This window comes from Acomys minous, assembly GCF_964271855.1.
Source record: "Acomys minous genome assembly, chromosome: 18".
NCBI lineage: Eukaryota > Metazoa > Chordata > Mammalia > Rodentia > Muridae > Acomys > Acomys minous.
The window spans coordinates 15009215-15034116 of record NC_140501.1 but is presented as its reverse complement, the minus strand read 5'-3'; the positions used below and the strand labels follow the sequence as shown (position 1 = coordinate 15034116).

Here is a 24902-nt window from a genome sequence, read left to right as displayed (position 1 = left end):
CAAGTCAAAGTGGATTAAAGATCTCAGCATAAAACCAGAGACACTAAATCTGTTAGAAGAAAAAGTAGGGAAGAGCCTGGAACTCATTGGAACAGAAGACAACTTCGTGAACTGAACACCAAGAGCCCAGGCTCTAAGGTCAACCACACCCAAAGAAATGCTCAATATCCTTAGTTATCAGAGATATGCAAATCAAAAAGATTCGGAGATTCCATCTTACACCCATCAGAATGCTGAAGCATTTGCTGGAGAGGATGTGGAGGAAGAGGAAAACTCCTTCATTGCTGGTGGGAGTGCAAACATGTACAACCACTTTGGAAAATCAATCTGGTGCTTTCTTGGAAAACTGGAAATAGGGCTACCTCAAGACCCAGCTCTTCTACTTCTTGGAATATACCCAAAAGATGCTCCACCACACAACAAGGACACATCCTCACCTATGTTCATAGCAGCCTTTTTCATAATAGTCAGAACCTAGAAACAGCGTAAATGTCCCTCAAAGAAAGATAAAGGAACTGTGGTACATTTACACTATGGAATACTACTCAGCTATTAAAATCAAGGAAATCATGAAATTTGCAGGCAAACTGATGGACCAAGAGATGATCATCCTGAGTGAGTTACACATGGCATATACTCATTTATAATTGGACAGTAGCCCAACAGAGATGTCCCTGAAAGTCTTCACTCAGAGGGAGATTGGGATAGACACTGAGATTTCTTATTGGGACTCTAAGTGAGAGAGGTAAGGAATGGGGAAATAGAAGGATCCAGATTGTCCTAGAAACCTAGAAGATGACCACTAAGGTTGGCAGATCTGGACCCAGTCAGGTAAGCTCAAACTACTGTATCAACAAAGGACAATGCATGCAGTAAACCTAGAACCCATATCCAGACCTAGCCAATGGACACCACATTCTCCACAATTGTGTGAAGGGCAAAGACTGACTTGAGCATGAACTCTGGTGCCTCATATTTGACCACTTCCCCCTTGGTGGAGAGATCTGGTGACACTCAGAGGAAGAGGAAGCACAGTACCAGGAAGATATCTGATAGGCTGTGATCATATCGTGTGGGAGGAGGTCCCCTCTGTCAAAGACCTAGGGGAGGGGAATAGGATGAAAGAGGGAGGGAGGGGGAAATAGGAAATACAAGTAAAGGGATAACAGATGAGATATAATCTAAATACATTACTTAAATACAATTTAAAAAATACTAGGGTATCAAAGAGCATGCTTAAGAGTCAGATATTGATAGCTCTGCACTCACTGAGTTGTGATATGTTGGGGAAGAGTAAATTATGTCCTCTGATTCACTAGAATCACATTAATCTTATGGTTTATTTTTGTAACTTTTTTCCTCAATGAAATTGAAAGCTGAAATTTCAGTTAATTGTTTTATTTTTATTGAAAATATATTCTCTTACACAGTACATTTCAACCAGTTTTCCTTCCCTCCTTTCCTTCCAGCTCCCTCTTATCTCCTCACTCCTCCAAATCTACTCTTCCTCCTTCTTATTTCAAGAAGGAATAAGCCTCTAAAAGATAATAACAAAACATGACAAAATAGGAAAAACAATAAAACAAGACAAAAGCCTTCATTTCTGGCTTGAAAATGCAATACAGTAAGAGGAATATAATCCTAGGAGCAGGCAAGTTTCAGAGACACACCCACTTTTGCTGCTAGGAAGATGACACCACAAAGACACCATGGTAACAGCCATAACATATACCCAGAGGACCTGGTACAGACCCATTCAGGCTCCATGATGGCTGCTTCAGTCTCTGTGAGTATATATTAGCCCTGCTTAGTTGATCCAATGGGCCATGTTCTCTTGATGTCCTCAATCTCCTCCCCTCTGACTCTATCAACTGTTCCTCCCTCTCTTTCCTGATATTCTATAAGCTTTGAGAGATGGACTTGATGAAGACCAGCAATTTTTACCCTCTCTGCATAATATCTGGTGGTGGATCTCTACACTTATCTCATATGCTTCTGGAGAAAGCCTTTCTGATGAAGACTGGGAAAAGCATTCTATAGAGTTGGCTACACACATATTAAAGTGTGTCTGTATAGTCAATTGTTAATTGCTACACTAATCTGAATGCTAAAAGATTCTGATATTGTCATTGCTATGGAGGAATCTCAATGTTGTGTAAAAATTACTCCCCAATTATCTCTGATTAGTTAATAAAGAAGCTGAAGAGCCTATGCCTGGGCTGAGGAGAGATTAAGTAGGACGTCTGTTCCCAGTGAGTGTGGCGGGGGTCTGAGAAATTGAGAGAGAGAGAGAGAGAGAGAGAGAGAGAGAGAGAGAGAGAGAGGGAGGGAGAGAGAGAAAGAGAAGAAAGAGGCTATCTCAAGAGGAAGAGGTCACCTTTGGGGAGTTGCCATGGGGACACAGATGGAGCAGGAGCTACAAGGGCAAGACTAGAGGACAGGTAATGGAGCACATGGTTGGAAGGTCATCAGGCTAGCCTACATGGCATAGAATAGATTAATATCTGCTCTGTTATGGTGCTTGGAAGCTCCTTAAATTGTAACAGGCTCCTGTCTCATTATGTGGGAGCTAAAGAAGACATAGGGAAAAAGTTTTAATTCAAATCTTAATATACCAAACCTTGGGCAAGAATTTATGTAGAATCCAAACTTAGACAGTAATCCAAGCATAGGGTTTTGAAAAGCGTCAAGTGGCCAGTCATAGAATCTGCAGTTGGGATCAGCAGGGGGGGGGGGCGGTATTTAGAAACCACTTGCTTCCTATTGTTTTATTTTGTTTTTATGTATTTATTTTTTTCCTTTATTAATTTATTCTTGTTACATCTCAATGGTTATCCCATCCCTTATATCTTCCCATTCTTCCCTTCCTCCCATTTTCTCCTTATTCGCCTCCCCTATGACTGTTCCTGAGTGGGATTACCTCTCCCTGTATATGATCATAGGATATCAAGTCTCTTCTTGGTAACCTGCTGTCCTTCCTCTGAGTGCCACCAGGTCTCCCCCTCCAGGGGACATGGTCAAAGGTGAGGCACCAGAGTATGTGAGAAAGTAATATCCCACTCTCCACTCTACTGTGGAGAATGTTCTGTCCATTGGCTAGATCTGGGTAGGGGTTTAAGGTTTACCGCCTGTATTGTCCTTGGCTGGTGCCTTAGTTTGAGCAGGACCCCTGGGCCCAAATCTGCCTATCATAATGTTCTACTTGTAGGTTTCTAGGACCCTCTGGATCCTTCTACTTTGCCATTCTCCCATGCTTCTTTCATCTAGAGTCCCAATAGAGTGTCCTCCCCTCTGTCTCAATTTCCTGGTAAGTGAAGGCTTTTGTGGGACATGCCCCTTGGGCTAATAAGCAGATATAAGTGAGTATATACCATTTGAGTCTTTCTGCTTCTGGGTTAACTCACTCATTATGATCATTTGTAGCTCAATCCATTTATCCACAAATTTTGGGAATTCCTTGTTTTTAATAGCTGAGTAGTATTCCATAGTGTATATGTACCACAGTTTCTTTATCCATTCTTCTACTGATGGACACTTAGGCTGTTTATCAGAGCAGCAGCAGCACATTTGCTTCCTATTGTTAAGGTCTTGAATGCACTGAAGAAAAGACCTCAGACTCAAATAGTATGCAAGCAACAAAAAGCATTTATTCTGCAGATATACAGTATGCTTGGCTCATCATTTTGGCGAAATGGTGACCCTGAGGTGAACTCTTTTTAAAGATATTCTGGGTAATTCTAAGAGGTTTTGGCAACATGTAACATGAATGGAGCAGTCAAACTGAAAAGGTGCAAGCTAACTTAACCAGGGTCATGTGTTAATCATAAGAGAAGAGATTTCCGGACCAGCAGTAAATCATCCTTAAGCAATTAGACCAGCAGTAAAATAACATTAAGCAATCTTACCTTCATCTAGATAGGTGGCTAGGTCATCTCTGACAGGCTTCCCATTCTCCCCAGTGACTGATGAGCTCATTTCTGAGGAATGGGGACTTAGGTCTGTTCTGAACTAACAAGAAACTGAAGCCTATTTAACCAGGCCTCCTCACTGTATGTAGAAGGGGGATTCTCCTCTTGTTCACAAGATGCCAGATTAGTGACTCATGAGACTAAAAATATGATTTTACAAATACCTAGGCCATATAACTAGTCTCTTCTCTGACTAGTTCCAAACTTAAAATAACCCATTTTACTAATCTATGCCCTGTGTCTAGTTACCTATACTCAGGTAAGACATTTGTCTGTTACACATCTTTCCAGGTGAACTTCCTTCCTGGTTCTTTCCTTCTACTTGTAGAATGTCCCATCTCCTATTTCCTGTCTAAGCTACAGGCCATCAGCCTTTATTGACAGGTGATACTACCATATAAACACAAGAATTTTCTTCAACAGAATTGTTTAATTCAACCTGCACATAACTCAGTAGCTAGCATCCCAACCGACACTTGGTGATCTAATACTGAATAGTGGAGAAACTGTCAGCTGATGGCTCCAGGTAAATGGGACTTGTAAGCAGCTGGTGTAGCTGTAGGTGGCAAAACCCATGGAAACTTCCTAGAGACCATAACAATGGACAAATTTATTACAGATTCTCCCAAGCTCGCAGGGCTAGTTGGTCCGGCGTTGTCCTGCAGGGCATATCAATGCTCTGTGCTCCTGGTGTGTGGAAGTAAAACTCTAGACTAGCTGCTGTAGCTGGAGCCAGGAGTGGATTGGCTGGGACTGTAGGTGATGGAAACAGAACTTGTAGTAAGTAACCTCTGCCAATTTGAACGGAAGTGAGATCACAAAGGAGCAGAGGAAGTAGTAGTTGCAGATGGCAGACCTAGAGAAACACCCAGGCTGTGGCCTGAGGCATACCATCATTACCATATGCTTGAGGGGCCTGAGAAACCCCTCTGGCTTCCTGGGAGCATCTTCCCAGAGCCACTAAATGACTGGGAAGACTCCAGAACCACTAATGTATGCTGAAACAGGCAGTTCCCAGGCAAAAGAGTTTAGGGAATATTAGGCAAAAATAAATACTGAAAGAATGAAAACAGTAACAGAGAAATGGATAGAATTGTTTTGTTGTTGTTGTTTTTGTTTGTGTGTGTGTGTTGATACTAAAGAAATAAAGAAAAACATTTAATTTAACAAACAGAGAGGTTGTAGAATAGACACCAGCCCAAGAAGAGGTCTCAAGGCACAGAAACTGTTGTTTTTGTGATTATGCAAAAATGAAATGAAAAAGTAGGGGCAAGGCTAGCCATAGTACACTGATGCAGAAGACAGATACAAACCTCTTAACATGTACAAAACACTTAAAATGTGCTTAAAGCTAAAGTAAAAAAGAAAACTGAATATAGACAGTCATAGAAAGAAAAACTAGTTAGAAAATAATAATTAAAATCTATGAAGGAGGGATAGTGGAGAGATTTAAAGTGAAAGAATTTTCCATATTAAGAAATGTAGAATTCTGTAAAGGAGAGGATTTGGACCCCATGTAGTTTCGCTTTGACTCTCAACATGGAACTGGTTGTATATTCAGTGATGACTGTGGTTTTATGCATCCTCTTTGAGAAGGATGAAAATGGAGTATACCTGGATAAGAAAGGGAATGCTAAATTAAATCAGCCTTTTTTGGTCTTAACTTCAAAATGGAAAACAGGAAGTGTATTACTTTGAGGGAAAAGGCTCTGTATTTATATCAGAAGGAAAAGAAAAGCTATGGATTCTATCCAAATTAATAACGATTATATATGACTTGGAGAGACACCCTGAAGACTGGCTATAGACAGGCTCCAGAATGAAAGAAGTCCAACAAAACATCTAATATTAAAGCTGATAAATCTATATTGGAACAGCTCTGAGACTGGCGAAGGCATGAGAAAATGTTTCTGCATAGCCCCTAAATCCTGTTAGCAGGGCAAGTTGGCCCAGTCCTGTCCTATAGGGCATATGAATGCTCTGTGGTCATCGTGTGTAGAAGTACAACCATAGACAGAGACCTTAGGATTTACAGCACCCTTTCACTTGGCTTGTATGAAATCAGTGTTAACAGTTTGGTTATATAGTCCAGAGTGGCTGATGGAGAAAGGCAGATGCCTTTCAGCCGCTCAGACAAAGAACAAGGAATCATCTTTAGCTAAATTGTGCACATTGCCCATTCTATACTTTTGTTTATGCATTTCTGTAGTTTTGGAAACTGCTTTCTCTGCACTTGCTGTATACCCAGGTAGTATTTATCCTTCTAAGATCTCTGATTGGGTTAAAGACTAGAAATAGATATCGTATCATATATTAGCGTAAGTGGTGAAGGATCAAAGGAAATGTTTTGGAGTCTAAGGAGATGTTTTAAGGAAGGAAAATGAAATTTATGGAGGTTGGAGAATGTGAAAGTTTAAGTTGTAAGAAGATATTTTAAGATGGAAAATGAAGATTGAAGGAAATTGAAAACAAGTCCCTGTGTCATATTTGGGAACTGAAGCAGGCACAGAAAAAAAAAAAAAACTTTGATTCCAGCAGCACTCATCAATCAGTATAACAAAATAACACTATATTCATTTTTGGTAGTGTTGGTTCTATCCCTATACAGGCACTGGCAAGCATGGTGTTCCACATTGTTTTATTTTTAAAATCAACTTACAACCGTTATTTTAGGTTTTGGAGTATGTGTTTAAATACATTTTTAACATGAACGTAGTCCTATAACTGCTGTCTTTTCTGAGGGTTAAGTTTAAGTTCATTAATTGGACATGTTGCCATCGGATATAACATAATATTCAGAAGAAAGTCTAGGATGTCCAAAAACTGCTATAGTTGGAATATTTATTTCATCCCAAATCTATATGTTAAACCCTTACTTCTTAGGTTAATAGTATTGGGAGATGACAACTTTCAGAAAAGTTTTAGATCATGAGTTAATATCTCCCTTAACATTCACTATTACTCCTGATAAATTGACCAAAATAATCTCATTGTCATATAGTCTATGAGAAAACAGCAAAACAACAACAACAACAACAACAACAACAAACTACATATTAACTTGCCAAGTGGGATCTTGAAGAATATTGGATCTACTGACACATTGGTTTTCGAATTTACAGACACCAGGCCTGTGAAAGATTAGTACTCTGCTTAATGGTAATGGTACAATAATTTTTTCTTATGATTCTATAATTTGCTACATAGCCAAAAATAAACTGGAATTGACAGTTCTCTGTTTATTCTTCTCCATGCTGAAATCACAGGAATGCACTGCTCTGTCGGCTTCTATGCTGTACTTTTATAGACACCTTTAATAAATTGGCTGATAATATTTGTGAAACCATTACTTCATAGAAGTATAATCCATATGCAGAAAGCATTCAATATTATTTAAACCAAAATTTCAACACAATCCTTTACACATGGTAAAAGAACAATTTTCAGCCTCATATGGAAATACAAATATCTCAGCATAGCTGAAACAATCCATAATAATAAAAGAACTGCTAGAGGTATCGTTACCAATCTCAAACTGTGCTACAGAGCTACAGTAATAAAAACAGCATGATATTGACCAAAAATCCAACCATGTGTAATTGCTGGAATACTCTTCCACTGATGCTGAGCATGTACGCTTGGAGAGCTAGTGTAAAATCTGCGTGGAGTTTCTCTGGAAGTTGAAAATAGATCTGCTTTAGGATCCAGGTATATCCATCTTGGGCATATAACCAAAGGATACTTCATTTACAAGAAAAAACTTGCACAATATTGTTTAATGCTGCTCTATACATAATAGCCAGCAATTAGAAACAGCCTAAATGTCTTTCAGTGCATGAATGGATAAAAATAATATGTGGCTTGTTTACATGACAGAGAATTATCAACTGTTAAAAAATTATTACAGTCACTGGTAAATGACAGAATGATACAAATAATTTTGATGAGGTAACCAGAACTAAAAAGAAAAAAATATTTACTGATGTTTGGATGTTAGTCAATATGTATTGACAAGAAAGCTACAATCCATATAACTGCAGACGTTTGGTGTGCATTAGGGTCTGGGGAGAGTATATAAATGGCTTTCTCTAGGAAGAAACACTAGAAAGGATAGCTATGAATTGACAAAGTGGGTACAGGAACAGAAAGAACAAATGGAGAGGGAAGATGGTAATGACTGAGTGAATCAAAGAAGAAACTAAGGGTCGATTGTGAGTTCATATGAAAACCCAATACAGTAGAAGCTATCTATCATCTATCTATCTATCTATCTATCTATCTATCTATCTATCTATCTATCATCTATCTATCCATCAGAAATGATTTAAATGAACTCACCATATAACAAGACAGAGCCTAAACTAGATATGTCTAGTCACCAAATGAAGCTTTCATTTCTGATGGGACACATATAATTGTGTTTTATTTCCAAAGGTGCCTATTGGAAAATCATAAACCACTAAAGCTATTACCAAGGTTATTGGTTGCTTTATACAAACTGACAGTAAGATGCTATTTCTGAAGACAAAAACTACACAACTCATTGTACATGGAAAATTTATCATGGTGTCTACCAAGAGCCTTGACCCTGATGGACTAATGTCTATAATTCTGGAAGGTACCATTATCAAAATAGAATTGTAAACAAAAACCCCGAAAAAAATGTCTTTTATCTACCATGATGCTCTGACTCCAAATCATGATAAAGCAAAACTGTCATAAAACTTACCTTAAAATGTAACTTAAAATATTTCCCTTGTTGATGTGTAGAATATACTTTTAAACTACATACAGGCTTCATTTCTAGCTTTGCCTCCTTCAGAAGTAGAATATTGGGTGTCTACTTTTCTGTTTGCTCCATAGGTTGATATTTATTGGTATTTGTATATAATATAAATAAGAGTAGCCTTATATTATTCAACATTAGAAACCAGAATGTGTATCAATGAGTATTCACACTATGTATTGGCTAAGCCTAATCATCAAAACTTAATGCTTTGTATGGTTGGAATATGTACATTAAAGTAGTAATTATTATTAGCTCACTTTAGAGTCTCAGAAAACTCAATTATTTAGACTTTTGCTAATATTCTAATCCTCAAATTTCAATTTTGTTTACAATTTTACCACATATGGCTATTGTTATACATAGGTTATCGTGAATAATTCAAAGGCCCCAGAGTTAAAGGCTTGGTACTTGGAATCACAAAAACATTGAAGCAATTAGAATTTAAAGCATCAAAGTATCATTGTATTGATGGAAATTTCAACAAAAAATAAGTTTAAAAAATAAATAAAATCACTTTAGCAATAACATCTAAAACTCACATAAATCTCAACAAAATGAAATATAGAGAGGTAAAAATCATAGATTATAGTTGTCAAATCAGGCTGGTCACTGAAGTTATCTTAAGCACATTTAAAAATGAAGAATTGAAAGCCAATATTTTTAAGTGAAGTATGTGAATTTTCAGGTGTTGAGAATTTTGAGACTCTTAAATAGTATTTGATGTCAATGATTAATGTATAAGACATATAATCATCAAGCTAACTGTATTATTTATAAATTTTTCAAATAATAGGCCATGATTTTTTAAAAATTATGTTCATACTTTTTGGAATGAAAAATGTGGCCATTTTAATGAATTTGGTTTGTAGGACACATTGTCAACATAATATAATTTCTTCATTTTTAAACTGTATTTTTTTTTACTTTAGATTTATTTATTTATCTTTTTAAATTTTTTTTATTAATTTATTCTTGTTACATCTCAATGGTTATGCCATCCCTTGTATCCTTCCATTCTTCCCTCTCTCCCATTTTCCCCTTACTCCCCTCCCCTATGACTGTTTCTGAGGGGGATTTCCTCCCCCTGTATATGCTCATAGGGAATCAAGTCTCTTCTTGGTAACCTTTTATTCTTGTACAATTTTAATTAAAATTACATCACTTTTCCTATTTCCTTTTTCTCCAGGCCCTCCTAAGTTTCTTCACTTCAATACTTTCCATTTCCCCATTGACTCTCACTTCTTATTTGATTGTTATTTGTATGTATATGTAGATATATTTGCAGAAATATATGAACACAACTTGCTGAGACTGTCTTGTTGTTTGTGCATATACGGTCTCAGAGTTTAACACTTTGTACTGGATAACTGAATAGGAGCTTATTCTTGGGGAGAAGCTTATTCTTCAACTTTGTTGATAGACATTTGAATAAATGACAGTTTCTATTAAATAAACCCCTTAATGTTTAACATTTAATAGTTAAGGAAATATCGGGTAGCAGTCTCACTTTACTCTTGACTTTAAGTATTCAAAGTGAATTAATCACTTTCTTATATTCTGAGTTTGTAAGCTGATCCTATTCAAAATAAGGAAAACAGTAAATGACTACATGAGTAAAGATTTTTACCTAACTACAGTTAAAAATTAAGTCTCTCCTATCCTTCCTCTGGAGGGAGGTAGTATGAGCATATACAGGGGGAGGAGGTCTCCCTCAGTCACAGTCATAGGGGAGGGGAGTATGGGAAAAGCAGGACGGAGGGAGGAGTGGGAAGATACAAGGGATGGGATAACATTTGAGATGTAATATGAATATATTATATATATACATATAAATTAAGTCCCTCATTATGCATTATGAGTTCTTTCAGATTGAACCTCACCATGGCTATAATGTTAAAACATATGCTTTTCCCTTAATTCTCTATCATTGTCATGTAAGATTCTTCCTCTATTATGCTAAGTTTGTTCAAAATCATTAAATTATACACAAAACTTCTTTTAGAAATCTGAAGAACTGACCTGTAATTTATGTACAGTTTTATGGATTATGTGTTGCTATCTGGTCATCTCCTATGAATCCTATAATATCTCATTAATAATTTACTTTAGTTTGACTATGGTATTTTCTCAAAGTTCACATTTTAGATTCTAATACTGAATGTATTTATATAATTCCTTACAGTTTTTTTAAGTGATGGGGGCTTAGATTGTATGAACCTTGTGAATGGAATTAATGCCCTTATAAATATAAACTTGATGGATGCCTCTATATTGATTTTCTTTTTATTATTAATTTATTCATATTATATCTCCATTGTTATCCCATCCCTTGTATCCTCCCATTCCTCCCTCCCTTCCACTTTCACCCTATTCCCTCCCTTATGTCTGTGACTGAATGATTTTCTATTTAAGACTTGACAGGTGCCAGACATATAAAATTTTACCTCACTAGCCAGAAAAAAATCTATAGATTGACTTTTCAGCTATAAGAATGATCATAAATATATTTTTATTTATAATAAATTGGTCAGTCTACAATATTTTTATATCAGCATGAACTGGATACCATCAATCCAGTCATCTTCTTGTACTCTATAACACTGGGTATGCAGTCAAGGGTAGGGAAGGCTAAGACTCTTTAGTTTTATTATTATCCCCAAGGTTTTTTTTTAAAACTATGACTTTGGACTGTGGCTTTCAAGTATATTTGTCAAATTCTGTTTGGTGCATGAATCATAGAGAGTACACTGAATAGAGGTTGGTAATTTTTCTTTCTTGCAGCAAAGATAAGCTCTGGAAAGTAGTTTTTGTTGATAGTTTTCTTTGATAAGAAGAACAGAATTCTGTCCATTACTTCAAATGTCTTAAATTTACTTTCTCATAAATATATATATATATATATATATATATATATATATATATATATTGTGTGTGTGTGTGTATCTGTCTGTCTGTGCATGCACGTGTGTGTAATTTCCACATTATTCATCCTGAGAACATAATGGAGAATCTGTATATGACAGAGTAAATATATACGTCATCTTGAACACTAGAGATAGACTCGCTGTGTGCTGAATTCTCAAGGTGGACCAAATGACCCTGTAATATAACAACACTTTACATTTGTGTTTTCTGATTCACTCTTGATCCTCATAGCAAGCTGTGATCCTTTCTTTGTGCCTCACGCTCATTTTTGTGACAAACTATAACACAGTTCTTACATAAAAATAAGCAGTGTTGAATTTGTGCTGCTTTGTGTTTTCTTTCTATAAATACTGGACTAATAACTTCTAAACTATGTACATGTTAAAATGAAAACCAGAAGTCTCTAACATCACATTGAAAATATAGCTCGCTTTCTGTTCTCTCCAAGTATAAAGAGTAACAAGGGTATTATAGATTTATATCTGGCTCATTTGCTGTTCTATTTAAAATTATGACAATAAGATGCATTATCTAAATATATATTGCATGTATGCTGCATAATACGCTAGCTTTTTTAAAATGTGAACAATTGTCCTATTATCTGCAGTTGTCCTGGAAAGTAACAATGAAATAAAACTGAGGATAGCCTTGAGACATCTATAGAAAACAGTATTTTTAAAAGGGATTTAAGTAACTCAAAAGCATTTAGTTCCACCGTCATTTTATTTCCAAAGTTAGATGCCTGGAATCATGTCTAGGCAATAATAAATGATGAAAAAGATAAAGTATGATTCAATATATACCTGGGAGAAAAGCTATTAAGTCTATTTTTCAGCAAAGCAATACATCTTCAGTAAATATACTGCTGTACTAAGTACAAATTAGGAGGTGTAATTGTTTTTTTTCCAATATGTGCATGCCAACAGAATAGTTTTAATTGACAACTAATATAATTTATGCTCAATGAGGACACAAAGTTAAACTCAAGTTACAGTTAGTTATATATTTATTGATATGGGCTATATTGTTTCAAAATATAAATGAATTTGATAATTTGCAAAATAAGCAACAGTTCAAATGTTTTTGTGATGTATGATAAATGAAATCCTAGGGAGATGATCATTGCTGTGATTTAATTTTTATCCTTCTAGATTTATTTTCTTTATGCCTATCAATGTTTCATTTACAGGAGTGTATGTTCACCATGTTCATGACTGGTACATGCAATGATCACAAAAAGCTATTGAATTCCCTGGAACTGGAGTTGTGGAATGGATGGATGTGAACTACTAAGTAAATACTGAAAATTTCACCTATATCCTCTGAAAGAGCAATGAGAAAGTGTAATTTTACCTCATTTTATTTCATTGTTTATTGAATTTTAAAGTGACAGTATATTTTTCACAATCATGTTGAAACACAAAAAATACAAATTGAGTTATGGTAATGTTTCCAGAGTGTTTGTGTTTTCAAATAGACTTAATACATTGTATCTTTATATTTATTATATATTATTGTCATACTAAATATATTTATATTCTCTAAATGAACAAATATATATTATATATGTATTAAATCTATAGAATATATATCATATATTTATTATACCATATACAAAATATTTTATATAATTTTTGCAATTGGAATCTTTTAAATTGGAGAAAAGATTACATTTTTAAGTTTTTCTTTTGTTTCTATTCCTTTTAAAAATTAATTAACTAATTAATTAACTTACCTTACATCTTGGCCAGAGTTTTTCCTCCCTCCTCTCCTCTCAGCCCTTCCCTCTACCTCCCTTCCCTGCCACATCCCCTCCTCCTCCTGTTCTCTTCAGTAAACAAATCACACTAAAACTTGGCACATCTTTTCCTGTAGAGGTTAGACAAGGCAGCCCAGTAGAGGGAAGGTATGCCAAAAGCAAGCAACAGAGTCAGAGACAGCCAGTGCTCCCACTTTAGAAGTCCTACATGTAGAGCAAGCTACACACTGTGACATGTGCAGAGGGCCTAGGTCCATCCAGAGCATGCTTTCTTGCTGGTATTTCAGTTTAAATGAGCTCCTATGGGCCTACGTTAGTTGATTCTATAGGTTTTCTTGTAGTATCCCTCACTCCTCTGGTCCTACTATGATTCCCCCCACCCCCCAACATCAAGATTTCCCAAGCTCCACCTAATGTTTGGTCTCCATATCTGTTTCCACCAGATGTTGGGTGAAGATTCTCTGATGATAGTTATGCTAGACTCCTGTCTGCAAGCATAGCAGAATAATACTAACAATGTCAGAGATGGGGAGATGGGTTCTCTCATGGCAATGGTCTCAAGCACTACCAGTAACTGGTTGGCCATCCCATCAATTTCTGGTCCATCTACCCTTGAACATACTGTAGACTAGAAAAATTATAGGTCAAAAGTTTTGTGGCTCAGTTGGTGTCCCAATTCCTCCATTGGAAGTCTTGCCTGGTGACAATACATGGCCATTTCAGACCCTATATTCCCCATTGATAGGCATCTTAGCTAGGGTTACTCTCACGGATTCCCAGGAGTTTCCATTATCCTAGACTTCTAGTTCATCCCAGAGATGACCTCCAATTCCACTTGTCTCTCCCAGTACCCTTCCCCCTCCCCGTGCTGTCCCAACCAGAGCCCCTTTGTTCCCAATCCCATTCCATCCCCATCCAGTCCCCCTGCTACCTCCTCCTCAGTCTACCCACAGTGTCTATTCTTAATTATGAGTCCCGTAGAATTACTTTTTTGATTAGAGTTATGTCCTAGCAAGTAATATCCAGCTACTGATTTTTTTCTGCAAAGGAGACCTTGCTATTGGCATGCTACTGCTGAGAAATTCTATGTTCTATAAAGGTGGTCTCCGAGATTCTTGTGAAATACTTATATTTTACTTCACTACACTTTCGACTATTAAAGCACCTGCTTGCCTCAATGACTTATTCATATGTAGAGATGTTCAATGAGAAATGACAGTTATGTATTGTCCAATAATAAGAACTATAAAATATATGAAGACAAGCTCTATGAGTGGTTATCTCAGCAAAAGTCACTGATGTGCCTAATATGTCCTCTTCAATAAATTCAACCTCTGATAAGCTCTATGTCTTGCTTGGACACTACTTTTGTTTTTTAGATGTTTTCTTTTACTACCTCATGCATATATACCATTTTATATAACTGAAATACAGAGTTTACAATGGGAAATGAATGTCAGCACTGCACTGAATATATTAGTGAAGGGTCTCTACCATCAGAGACCCTAACCAAACCAAGGCAAAGAATCATATACATAGCATACAGACTCAACATCATTTATTCCAGATCAGTTTCCCATGATATGTTCATAGTACCTTTTACAATTTTATGATAATTTATTCAGATTACATGCCCAATGTTATCCCCACATTTTGTGTCATTCCATTCCTACCCTCCTTCCATCTTCTGCCCTATTCCTCTCCCCTAGACCTCTCACTAGAGGGGACCTACTCCCCCACCATATGACCACAGCCTATCAAGTCTCATACAGATAGCCTGCTTCCCCTTCCTCTATGTGACCACCATGCCTCCCCCCAGCCGTGGCGAAGTGATCAAACCAGGCACCAGACTTCTTGTCAGAGGCAGTCCTAGCTCCTCCCAAAAACTGTAGAGAATGAGCTGTCCATTGCCTATGTCTGAGCAGGGCATCCAGGTTTACTACATCTATTTTTTTTTGGTTAGTGGGTCAGTTTGTGCAGGGCTCTATGCTCATATCTCTTTACAATGACATTGTGTTCTAAGTCTCATTATTTGAGGTTTGGTTCCATACGTTCAGCTGTGCATTACATCCTTAGTTTAATAATACGGCAATTTTCTGCGAAACGCAAGTCAGTTTCCATTTTATTATGCTATATCTCCTTCTCTTACTCCATTTTTCTTGATAATTTTTGTTATGTATTCCAGACTTGGCTATTATTGAGATTATAATCTATACTTTCAAAACAAGGCAGATACTTAACCCCCAAATCTTAGGCCCTAGTCTCTAGATTCTGGAATATAGATGTGAAACACTATGCCTGATTACATTAATTAGTGGATTTGTTTTGTTTTGTTGGATGTTGCAGAAATCTAATTAAAACTTACTTAATAGTCTTACTATTTATAACAAGATTTAGAGTAAATATAAAGCTTTGTATCAGAGAAATATTAACTTTTCACAGCTGAAACAGATGCAGCCTCATAGGAAGAGAATGAATCAAAAACTAAAAAATGACATACTACAGAGGAAGTAAAAAGTATGAACAAATGTGCTCATTTGCAGTGAGAACAGCCCATCATCGTTTTACCAGTCAATGTTCACATCCCAGTGCATAGAGTGACAGCAGACAAGAGTTCATAGGGATAGTGGGTGGCAAATAAATACTGGCACCACTTTGTCTCCTAGTAATGTTTTAGTCCAGCTTCATTGATTTAAGAAATTATCTGCCACAATGAATCTTAGCTTCCAAGTAAGTTCTATTGAGATGACTTTTCATACATAATGATAATCAATAAAGAAATGTAATATCCCAGAGAGTTTGGAGGAAATTAACTGAATTCACAAAAACTGTTTAACAATCCTCATTCACAATTAAGTTCTAACACATGTTTTGTTGAATCTAAGATCTACTTTTTTTCTGCTTTTTATACTGAAACAGGGTTGTAAATTAAACAAAGGGCCCAACAAACATGTGGATACAGTTCGTTTTAAAAGGAGAATAAAGAGCCAGGGGAGGGCACAGATGAACGTGGGAGTATAACACACACACACACACACACACACACACACACACACACACACGAGGTGCTATCATGTTTTCTCATTGTACAGCGTGGCTTTGAATACCTGTTTGACTCAGCCAGAATCAGAGTACAATTTTCACTAGTCACATGATTTAGTATTAAGACAAAATTACTAAAATTTTGTTCAGGACAAAGTGATTTAAAATGAGGATAAAAAACATAATAGAGCTATTGTGTGAATTATATCATTGCTTCCTACATTCTCAATTTACTGCTCACTGAGAACACAGTGATCTGCTGTGTTCCTATGAGTTAAACTTGAAACCTTGACTCCTGAAAGTTCTTGTCAGCATTGTCAAAGTCTGAAAACAACTATAATAATGTAAAATACATAGAACTGTCTGTATCTTTTAAATCAAAAAGGGTGCTTTCAGTAAAGAATAAATAAGCTATTGTTCAACTCCTAGTGAGATAGTAGCTGTCATCATAGACAGTTTTTCCTATAAGATTAAGTGGCTCAAATTTTCAGCTCTCTAGAAAGTTACTGTCTGGATAGCCATAATAGATACAAAGAGAAGAAAGTATATTTTATTTGAGAAAGGACATCAGACTAGATATTAAATTAGTTAAAATTAGAAGTGTTTTGTGTACATTGCATTATAAGTGACAATTTGGGACCAAAATATTTCAGCAATTGGTATTTTGCATACATCTATCTCTGCTCTTCTGCTTTTTGCTTTTTCTGCTTTTTTTTTCCTGCCCTGTCTAATGCTATTTGTTGTTGAAATACAATATTTTATCAGTATGTGAAACTTCTCTGTATCCTAACTTTTATTTTTCTTAAAAAAATGTGTCCGATCTAGACTTGAAAACATAATCCAGGCTGGTCCCAGTCTTGCATCAGTATTGATTACTTTTGCCTAATTAGTACTAGGATTACAATTATGAAAAATCACTGCTGACTAACTTTAACCATGTAAATGATTTTCTGTGTATTTGTTTTTAATTGAAGTAGGATTTAAAGTAGTTGCTGTATTCAAATATCCCATTTACTACAAAAAATTCAGCTTCGATGTTTTTGATTAAAGATGTGTATGTGCGAGTGTGCTTTCTTTATTTTCCCCCCTTTCTGAAATGATAAATATATTAAGCAGACACTATGGTAACAAAGTTTTCAGAAATTTCTTTTTATGCCTGTATAAGGAATTGCAGTTCTCGTGTTGAAACTTTTCATCTTTACTCTCACTACTCAAAATGATGTTAAATCAGAATCTATAATCTTACCTTGTGACATGTCTGATGATTACAACAGGCAAATTAATATAATACAGAAGAAGAGTGAAAGTCAGAGAAGGAATATGATTTTTACATGACACCAGCTATATATATATATATATATATATATATATATATATATATATATATATATATATATATATGAATAATTCTTTTATAGATAATTATCAATTTACACAAGACCCCCAAAATTATACAATCCAGATTGCTTGGAATATCTTCTAATAGTCATGATGTTCTCACAAAACTTTTATATTGGTTGTGATCATTTCAAATGTTACTTATCCCTTTACTTGGCAATACAAATTTAGTATCGTATTTCTCTCACAAAGATGTGTTATAAAAAAATCACATGAGCAACCTTATATTATTTCTAAAAATCAGATAAAAAACTTTCAAATTCAATCCACACTGAATCAATTAACCTGTCCTTAATCAATATAAGAAATTTTTAGTGGGTACAATTTTTGTTTCCCTTTTTTCAAGAATTACAGGCTACTGTGTATTTGTGTTTTCAAAGACTCTGTCATATTAAAATTTGTATAAATACCCCATTTTTTCAAATAAATTTCTCAGTAACTTAAAGGTTTTTTTCCTTTTTTCTTACGTCCCTTTTTCCTTTTTATTTGTTCACTTTACATGCTGATTGTAGACTCCTCCATCATCACTGCAGGATCCCTCCCACCCTCCTTCAAATCCTCTTGCTTCCTCCCCTAGTCCTCAGAAAGGGGAACTCTCCTCCCCTAACATCTGACCTTAGCCTATCAAGTCTCATTGTACTGCCTGTATCCTCTTCCTCTGTATTTTGGCAAGGCAACTCGGCCAGGAGGAAGTGATCAACATGTGGGGGCCAGAATCCATGCCAGAAGTAGTCCCACACCCTATACTAGGGGACCCACAAGGAGAACGTTCTGCCTACCCTACTGAAATGGAAAAATTTTAATTAGCATTAAAGCAACCAGAACAGCAGAGCTCTCTAACTCATAAGTGCAGGTCGACAGGTATACTAGCCCAAGGTCCCAGATGATAAGTCACAAAGAATGCGGAGATAGGAGACAAAGGCCTACTGAGTGTTCCAGGGACCGGCTGGCCATAAAAGATAGGGAGAATACACAAAGACAAATTCCTGAGAGAAACAGGTACCAGACATGGTCGAATGAGTAATGAGCCAAGACCCCTCATCCGATCTTATGGTGTCTGCTTAATCCCCCCCTTGAGGCCCGCACACAGTGTTCCAGGTTTGAGTTTAACCAGATGTGTCGTTAGCTCAGATAAACATCTACCCTCGGGTTCCAAAAAAAAACAGGAACCGAGGACTGTTTCCATGTGATTAAGTCTGAGCTTACCCCAGATCTGCCTACGCAATTTGCTGATGTTCAAATGTTTGAAACAACCAATCGTGTGTGGCCGTGCCAAAACTTCCCACTCCCCCCGACCCTTGCCCATATAAACCCCTAACCCCTGGGCTTCGGGGTCAACCCCTCTGTCTCCTGCGTGAGATACGTGTCGACCCGGAGCTCTGCAAATAAACTGCCTCGTGTTTACAGCAAGACGGTCATTTGTGTGTCTTTGGGTGCGTGCCATCCTGAGGCTTGAGTGAGGGTCTCCCTTTGGGGATCTTTCATTTTGGGGGCTCGTCCAGGATTTGTGTGACCACCCAAGACCCCCAACAACCCCTTGGAGGTAGGTCTGTGTGAGTTTTGTGTGTCTGAGTGTGGTGCTGCTGATCTCGTGTCTTGGTTTCAGTTTCTGGCAGCTGCCGCTGTGGGCTGTAAGGACCCAGTGGCTGCAGAGGCAGACGTGCTAGGGCCGCAGGCTGCAACCTTGGGGGATGCCCTAAGGGTAAAGGGGAGTCAGGACAGCCTGACTGCCTCTTTTCGGGATGAAGGAGATGGAGGGCTCCTTCTTGAGGGGAAGGTGCAGAAGCCTACCCCATCAGAATTTGCGTTCGGTTGGTTGTACAAGTCCAGACTGGGATGAGTGTGCCTGGATGTGATAGTGTCTTGTGTACTTGTATTGTTTTTTTGCTTCTTGTTTTTGAAATGGGACAGACTGTGACAACCCCTTTATCTTTGACTTTGGACCATTGGATGGACGTTAGGGCAAAAGGACATAATCTATCCATAAAAATTAAGAAAGGACCCTGGCAGATCTTTTGCACCTCAGAATGGCCGACTTTCCATGAGGGCTGGCCACCTGAGGGGACTTTTGATTTACCTGCTATTAGAACTGTCAGAGCAATTATTTTTCAGGAAAGATCATGGTCACATCCAGACCAACAGCCTTACATCACCGTGTGGGAAGATTTGGCCCGTTACCCACCCCCGTGGGTCAAGCCCTTCATCCCACCTCGCCCACCAAGCTCCTGAGTCTTGGCGGTGCGAGAAGGCACCACGGAAAAGAAATCAAAACCATGGCAGAGTGGAGGAAGCGAGCCCAGCGCACCACCGGAGCCCATTCTTAAAATATATCCTGACATAGCAGAACCCCATGAATGGCCCATGCCCCTGCTCCCACCATATCCTCGAGTTCCCCAGCTGGCAGCCCCAACCTCAGCCCCGCCCGCGGCTTCCGGGGCAATGGGTGATGGACCCTCGGCGGGCACTGGGAGCCGCCTTGGAGAAACCCCTGAGGGGCCTGATTCCACCGTGGCTCTGCCCCTTAGTGCTGTCAGGCCGGCCCCGACAGGCAAAAAAATGCGTTACAACTCCTACAGTATTGGCCTTTTTCTTCCTCTGATCTCTATAATTTAAAAAACTAACCACCCATCTTTTTCAGAGAACCCTACGGGACTTACAGGTCTGATAGAGTCCCTGATGTTCTCCCACCAACCCACGTAGGATGACTGTCAGCAGCTTCTGCAGGTTTTATTCACCACCGAGGAGAGAGAAAGAATTCTCCTCAAGGCTCGAAAGAATATCCGAGATGACGCTGGACACCCCGTCCAGACCCTGGCCGAAATAGATGAAGGATTTCCCCTGACCCATCCTCAGTGGGACTACAACACGGCAGAAGGTAGGGAACGGCTGTCCATTTACCGCTGGGCTCTGGTGGCAGGTCTCAGAGGGGCCGCGAGGAGGCCCACCAATTTGGCGAAGGTAAGAGAAGTCATGCAGGGAACGACCAAGCCCCCCTCGGTGTTTCTAGAGAGGCTCATGGAGGCTTACCGGAGATATACCCCTTTTGACCCTACGTCCAAGGGACAGCAATCCTCTGTAATCATGGCTTTCATTGGAGAGTCAGCACCTGATATTAAAAAGAAACTACAGCGCATTGAGGGATTGCAAGATTATACCATCAGGGATGTGGTGAAGGAGGCTAAGAAAGTTTATCATAAAAGGGAGACAGAGGAAGAGAAACAGGAAAGAGAAAAGAAAGAGAGAGCTGAGGATGCGGAAAGAAAAGAAAGAAGGCAGGAGAAGAATCTGACGAGAATACTGGCCGCAGTTGGTAGGAGAAGGAAGGCGTCAGGGAACAGGCAGGCCTAGGCAGACAGGGAACCTGGGCGACAACAGAAGGCAGGGGCCAAGGAGACCCAGAGAAGGTCGACCACCTCTGGAAAGAAATCAGTGCGCATATTGCAAGGAGAAGGGCCATTGGGCCCGAGAGTGCCCTAAGAAGAAGGAGACAAAGGTGCTGTCCTTAGAGGATAATGAAGATTAGGGGAGATGGGGCTCGGCCCCCCTCCCCGAGCCTAGGATAACCCTTAGAGTGGAGGGGACCCCCATAGACTTTCTAGTTGACACCGGAGCAGAATACTCTGTACTCAATAGACCTCTGGGAAAGATAAAAGACAAAAGAACATTGGTGATTGGGGCAACAGGGCAAAAACAATATCCTTGGACCTCTTCTCAGACTGTAGATCTCGGGAGGAATCAAGTATCCCACTCATTTTTAGTGATTCCAGAGTGCCCTATGCCCTTACTAGGCAGAGACCTGTTGACCAAGTTAAAGGCACAGATAAAATTTGCTCCCTCCAAACCAGAACTGTCCTGGAGGATGGAGACACCCCAAACTTCAGTGTTGTCCCTGCAGCTAGAAGAAGAATACCGGCTCCACCAAAAGAAAGGGAAGCCCCCCAAGGAACTGCGAGACTGGCTAATTCGGTTTCCTCAGGCCTGGGCTGAGACAGGGGGAATGGAGATGGCCAGACAGGTCCCCCCTGTAGTAATTGAACTCAAGTCTGGAGCCACCCCCATTGGGGTCCGACAGTACCCCATGAACAAAGAGGCGAGAGAGGGCATACGCCCCCACATCGTAAGACTGTTACAACAGGGGATCTTAGTCCCTTGCAGGTCCTCATGGAACACTCCCTTATTGCCAGTAAAGAAGCCAGGGACCAATGATTATCATCCAGTCCAAGACCTTAGGAAAGTTAATAAAAGGGTACAAGACATCCATCCTACGGTGCCTAACCCCTACAACTTGCTTAGTACGCTGCCGCCTGAACAGACTTGGTATACAGTCCTAGATCTCAAAGATGCCTTCTTCTGTCTGAGATTGCACCCTAACAGCCAATCCCTGTTTGCCTTTGAGTGGCGAGACCCCGAAAATGGAAGAACTGGACAGCTTACATGGACGAGATTGCCCCAGGGGTTTAAAAACCCCCCCACCCTATTTGATGAAGCCCTACATCAGGACCTTGCTCCTTTCCATGCTAATAATCCCCAGGTGACTCTTCTACAGTATGTAGATGACCTCCTATTGGCTGCAGAGACCCGTGAAGAATGCGAGCTTGGGACTCAGAAAATCCTGGCTGAGTTAGGTAAGTTGGGGTATCGGGCTTCTGCCAAAAAGGCACAACTGTGCCGGACTGAAGTGACATATCTGGGATACACCCTGAAAGACGGACAATGGTGGCTCACAGAAGCCAGGAAACAAACAGTGACTCAGATCTCGACCCCAACCACCCCTCGCCAGGTAAAAGAATTCCTAGGGACCACAGGATTCTGCAGGCTTTAGATTACCAGGTTCGCCACTCTGGCGGCCCCATTATACCCTCTAACAAGAGAAAGAGGGAAATTCACTTGGACTAAGGAACACCAATTGGCTTTTGAAACCCTTAAAAAGGCACTGCTACAAGCCCCTGCCCTAGCACTGCCTGATCTGAACAAGCCTTTTACTCTGTACATCGATGAGCAGAAGGGGGTTGCCAGGGGGGTCCTCACCCAAACTCTAGGACCCTGGAAGAGCCCAGTGGCCTATCTGTCAAAAAAAAAAAAAAAACTGGATCCTGTGGCCAGTGGGTGGCCCTCTTGTTTGCGGGCAATAGCAGCAATGGCTGTATTGGTAAAAGATGCTGATAAGTTAACCATGGGCCAAAATGTGATAGTGGTGGCCTCCCATGCCCTCAAGAGCATTACCAGACAACCACCAGACCGTTGGATGATCAACGCCCGGATGACCCACTACCAGAGCTTGTTGCTGACAGAGCGGGTGACCTTCGCTCCGCCCGCCATCCTTAACCCTGCCACCTTGCTACCCGAAGCTGGCGAGTCCCCAGTTCATCATTGTAAAAAGATACTGGCTGAAGAAACAGGGACTTGATCAGACCTCACTGACCAGCCATGGCCTGGGGTAAAAACTTGGTTCACCGACGGAAGTAGCTTTGTGGTAGCAGGTAAGTGGAGGGCTGGGGCAGTGGTAGTGGACGGGAAGTCTGTCATCTGGGCCAGCAGTTTACCAGAAGGGACGTCGGCCCAAAAAGCTGAACTTATTGCTTTGACCCAAGCACTAAGACTGGCAGAGGGAAAGGCTATCAATATCTACACTGATAGCCGGTATGCTTTCGCAACAGCTCATGTCCACGGAGCGATTTATAGACAACGTGGGCTGCTGACTTCAGCTAACAAAGACATTAAAAATAAAAAAGAAATTCTTAGGTTATTAAAGGCTGTTCATTTGCCCCGCAAAGTGGCCATCATCCATTGCCAAGGACATCAAAAAGGGACTGGTCCCATAAAAAGGGGGAACCAAATGGCTGAACAGACGGCCAAAGAGGCGACACAAGGACCAATGATTCTAATAGCTAAGGCTATGCCCCAACAGGCTGAGGGGATTCCCTAGAGAAAAATCCTCACAGAGGAAGAGGGGCTAGAATACCTGGCTAGTATACACCGGCTTAACCACCTAGGGCCCAAAAAAGATGACAGAACTGGTCATTAAGTCTCCCTATCACATCCCCAGACTACAAAAGACAGCAGAGGATCTGGCAAAAAACTGCAAGGCTTGCGCTCTCACTAATGCCCATTCCAGCAGACACTGTGCAGGAAAGCGCTTGTGGGGAGATCGACCTGGAATTTATTGGGAGGTTGATTTCACTGAAGTCAAACCGGCCCAATATGGTAATAAATACCTTCTAGTTTTGATAGACACCTTCTTTGGGTGGGTCGAGGCACTTCCCACGAAAAAGGAAACAGCAAATGTAGTGGCCAAGAAGATACTTGAAGAAATCATTCCCCAGTTCGGGATACCTAAGGTAACTGGGTCAGACAAAGGGCCTGCTTTTGTCGCCCAGGTAAGTCAGGGACTGGCCAGACAATTGGGGATAAATTGGAAATTACATTGTGCTTATAGACCCCAGAGCTCTGGACAGGTAAAAAAGATGAATAAAACTATAAAAGAGACCTTAACAAAATAGACCTTAGAGACCAGCGGGGGTGATTGGACAGCCCTTCTCTCCCTTGCCTTGTTCCGGGTATGGAACACGCCTGGACCGTTGGGACTGACACCCTTTGAGATACTGTTTGGTTCACCACCACCTCTGTTTGAAATCCTAGAGAGTGTGGCATGTCCTGATGACAGTTTTGTGCCTTCCACCCATCTTTTAGCCCATTTAAAGGCTCTCGAGACGATCAGGCGAGAGATTTGGGAACAGCTGAAAGATGCCTATACTGCTAGACACCCTACAGTTCTTCATCAGTTCGAGGTTGGAGACGTCGTCTTGATATGGAGGCACAGAGCTGGAAATCTCGAGCCATGGTGAAAAGGACCCTACCTGGTACTGTTAACGGCTCCAACTGCCGTTAAGGTAGAGGGAATCCCCACCTGGGTCCATGCTTCACATGTGAAAAGGGCCCCTCCTGAGACTAGTCAAGATAAATGGATCCTGGAAAAGCCTAATAATCCTCTTAAGCTGCGTCTGCGTCACAGAGGCAACCC

General features: G+C 39.6%; 1 long non-coding RNA gene across 1 annotated transcript in view; it reads left to right on the top strand.

Annotated features, from left to right (window-relative positions):
- The first annotated feature begins 1725 nt into the window (after positions 1-1725).
- The window catches only part of LOC311589190, a 101756-nt gene continuing 78579 nt past the window's right edge, over positions 1726-24902 (top strand). Inside the window, exons 1-2 of the long non-coding RNA XR_014776440.1 lie at positions 1726-1786; positions 1906-2062. This is a non-coding gene — a long non-coding RNA (uncharacterized lncRNA). The remainder of the gene's footprint in view (positions 1787-1905; positions 2063-24902) is intronic.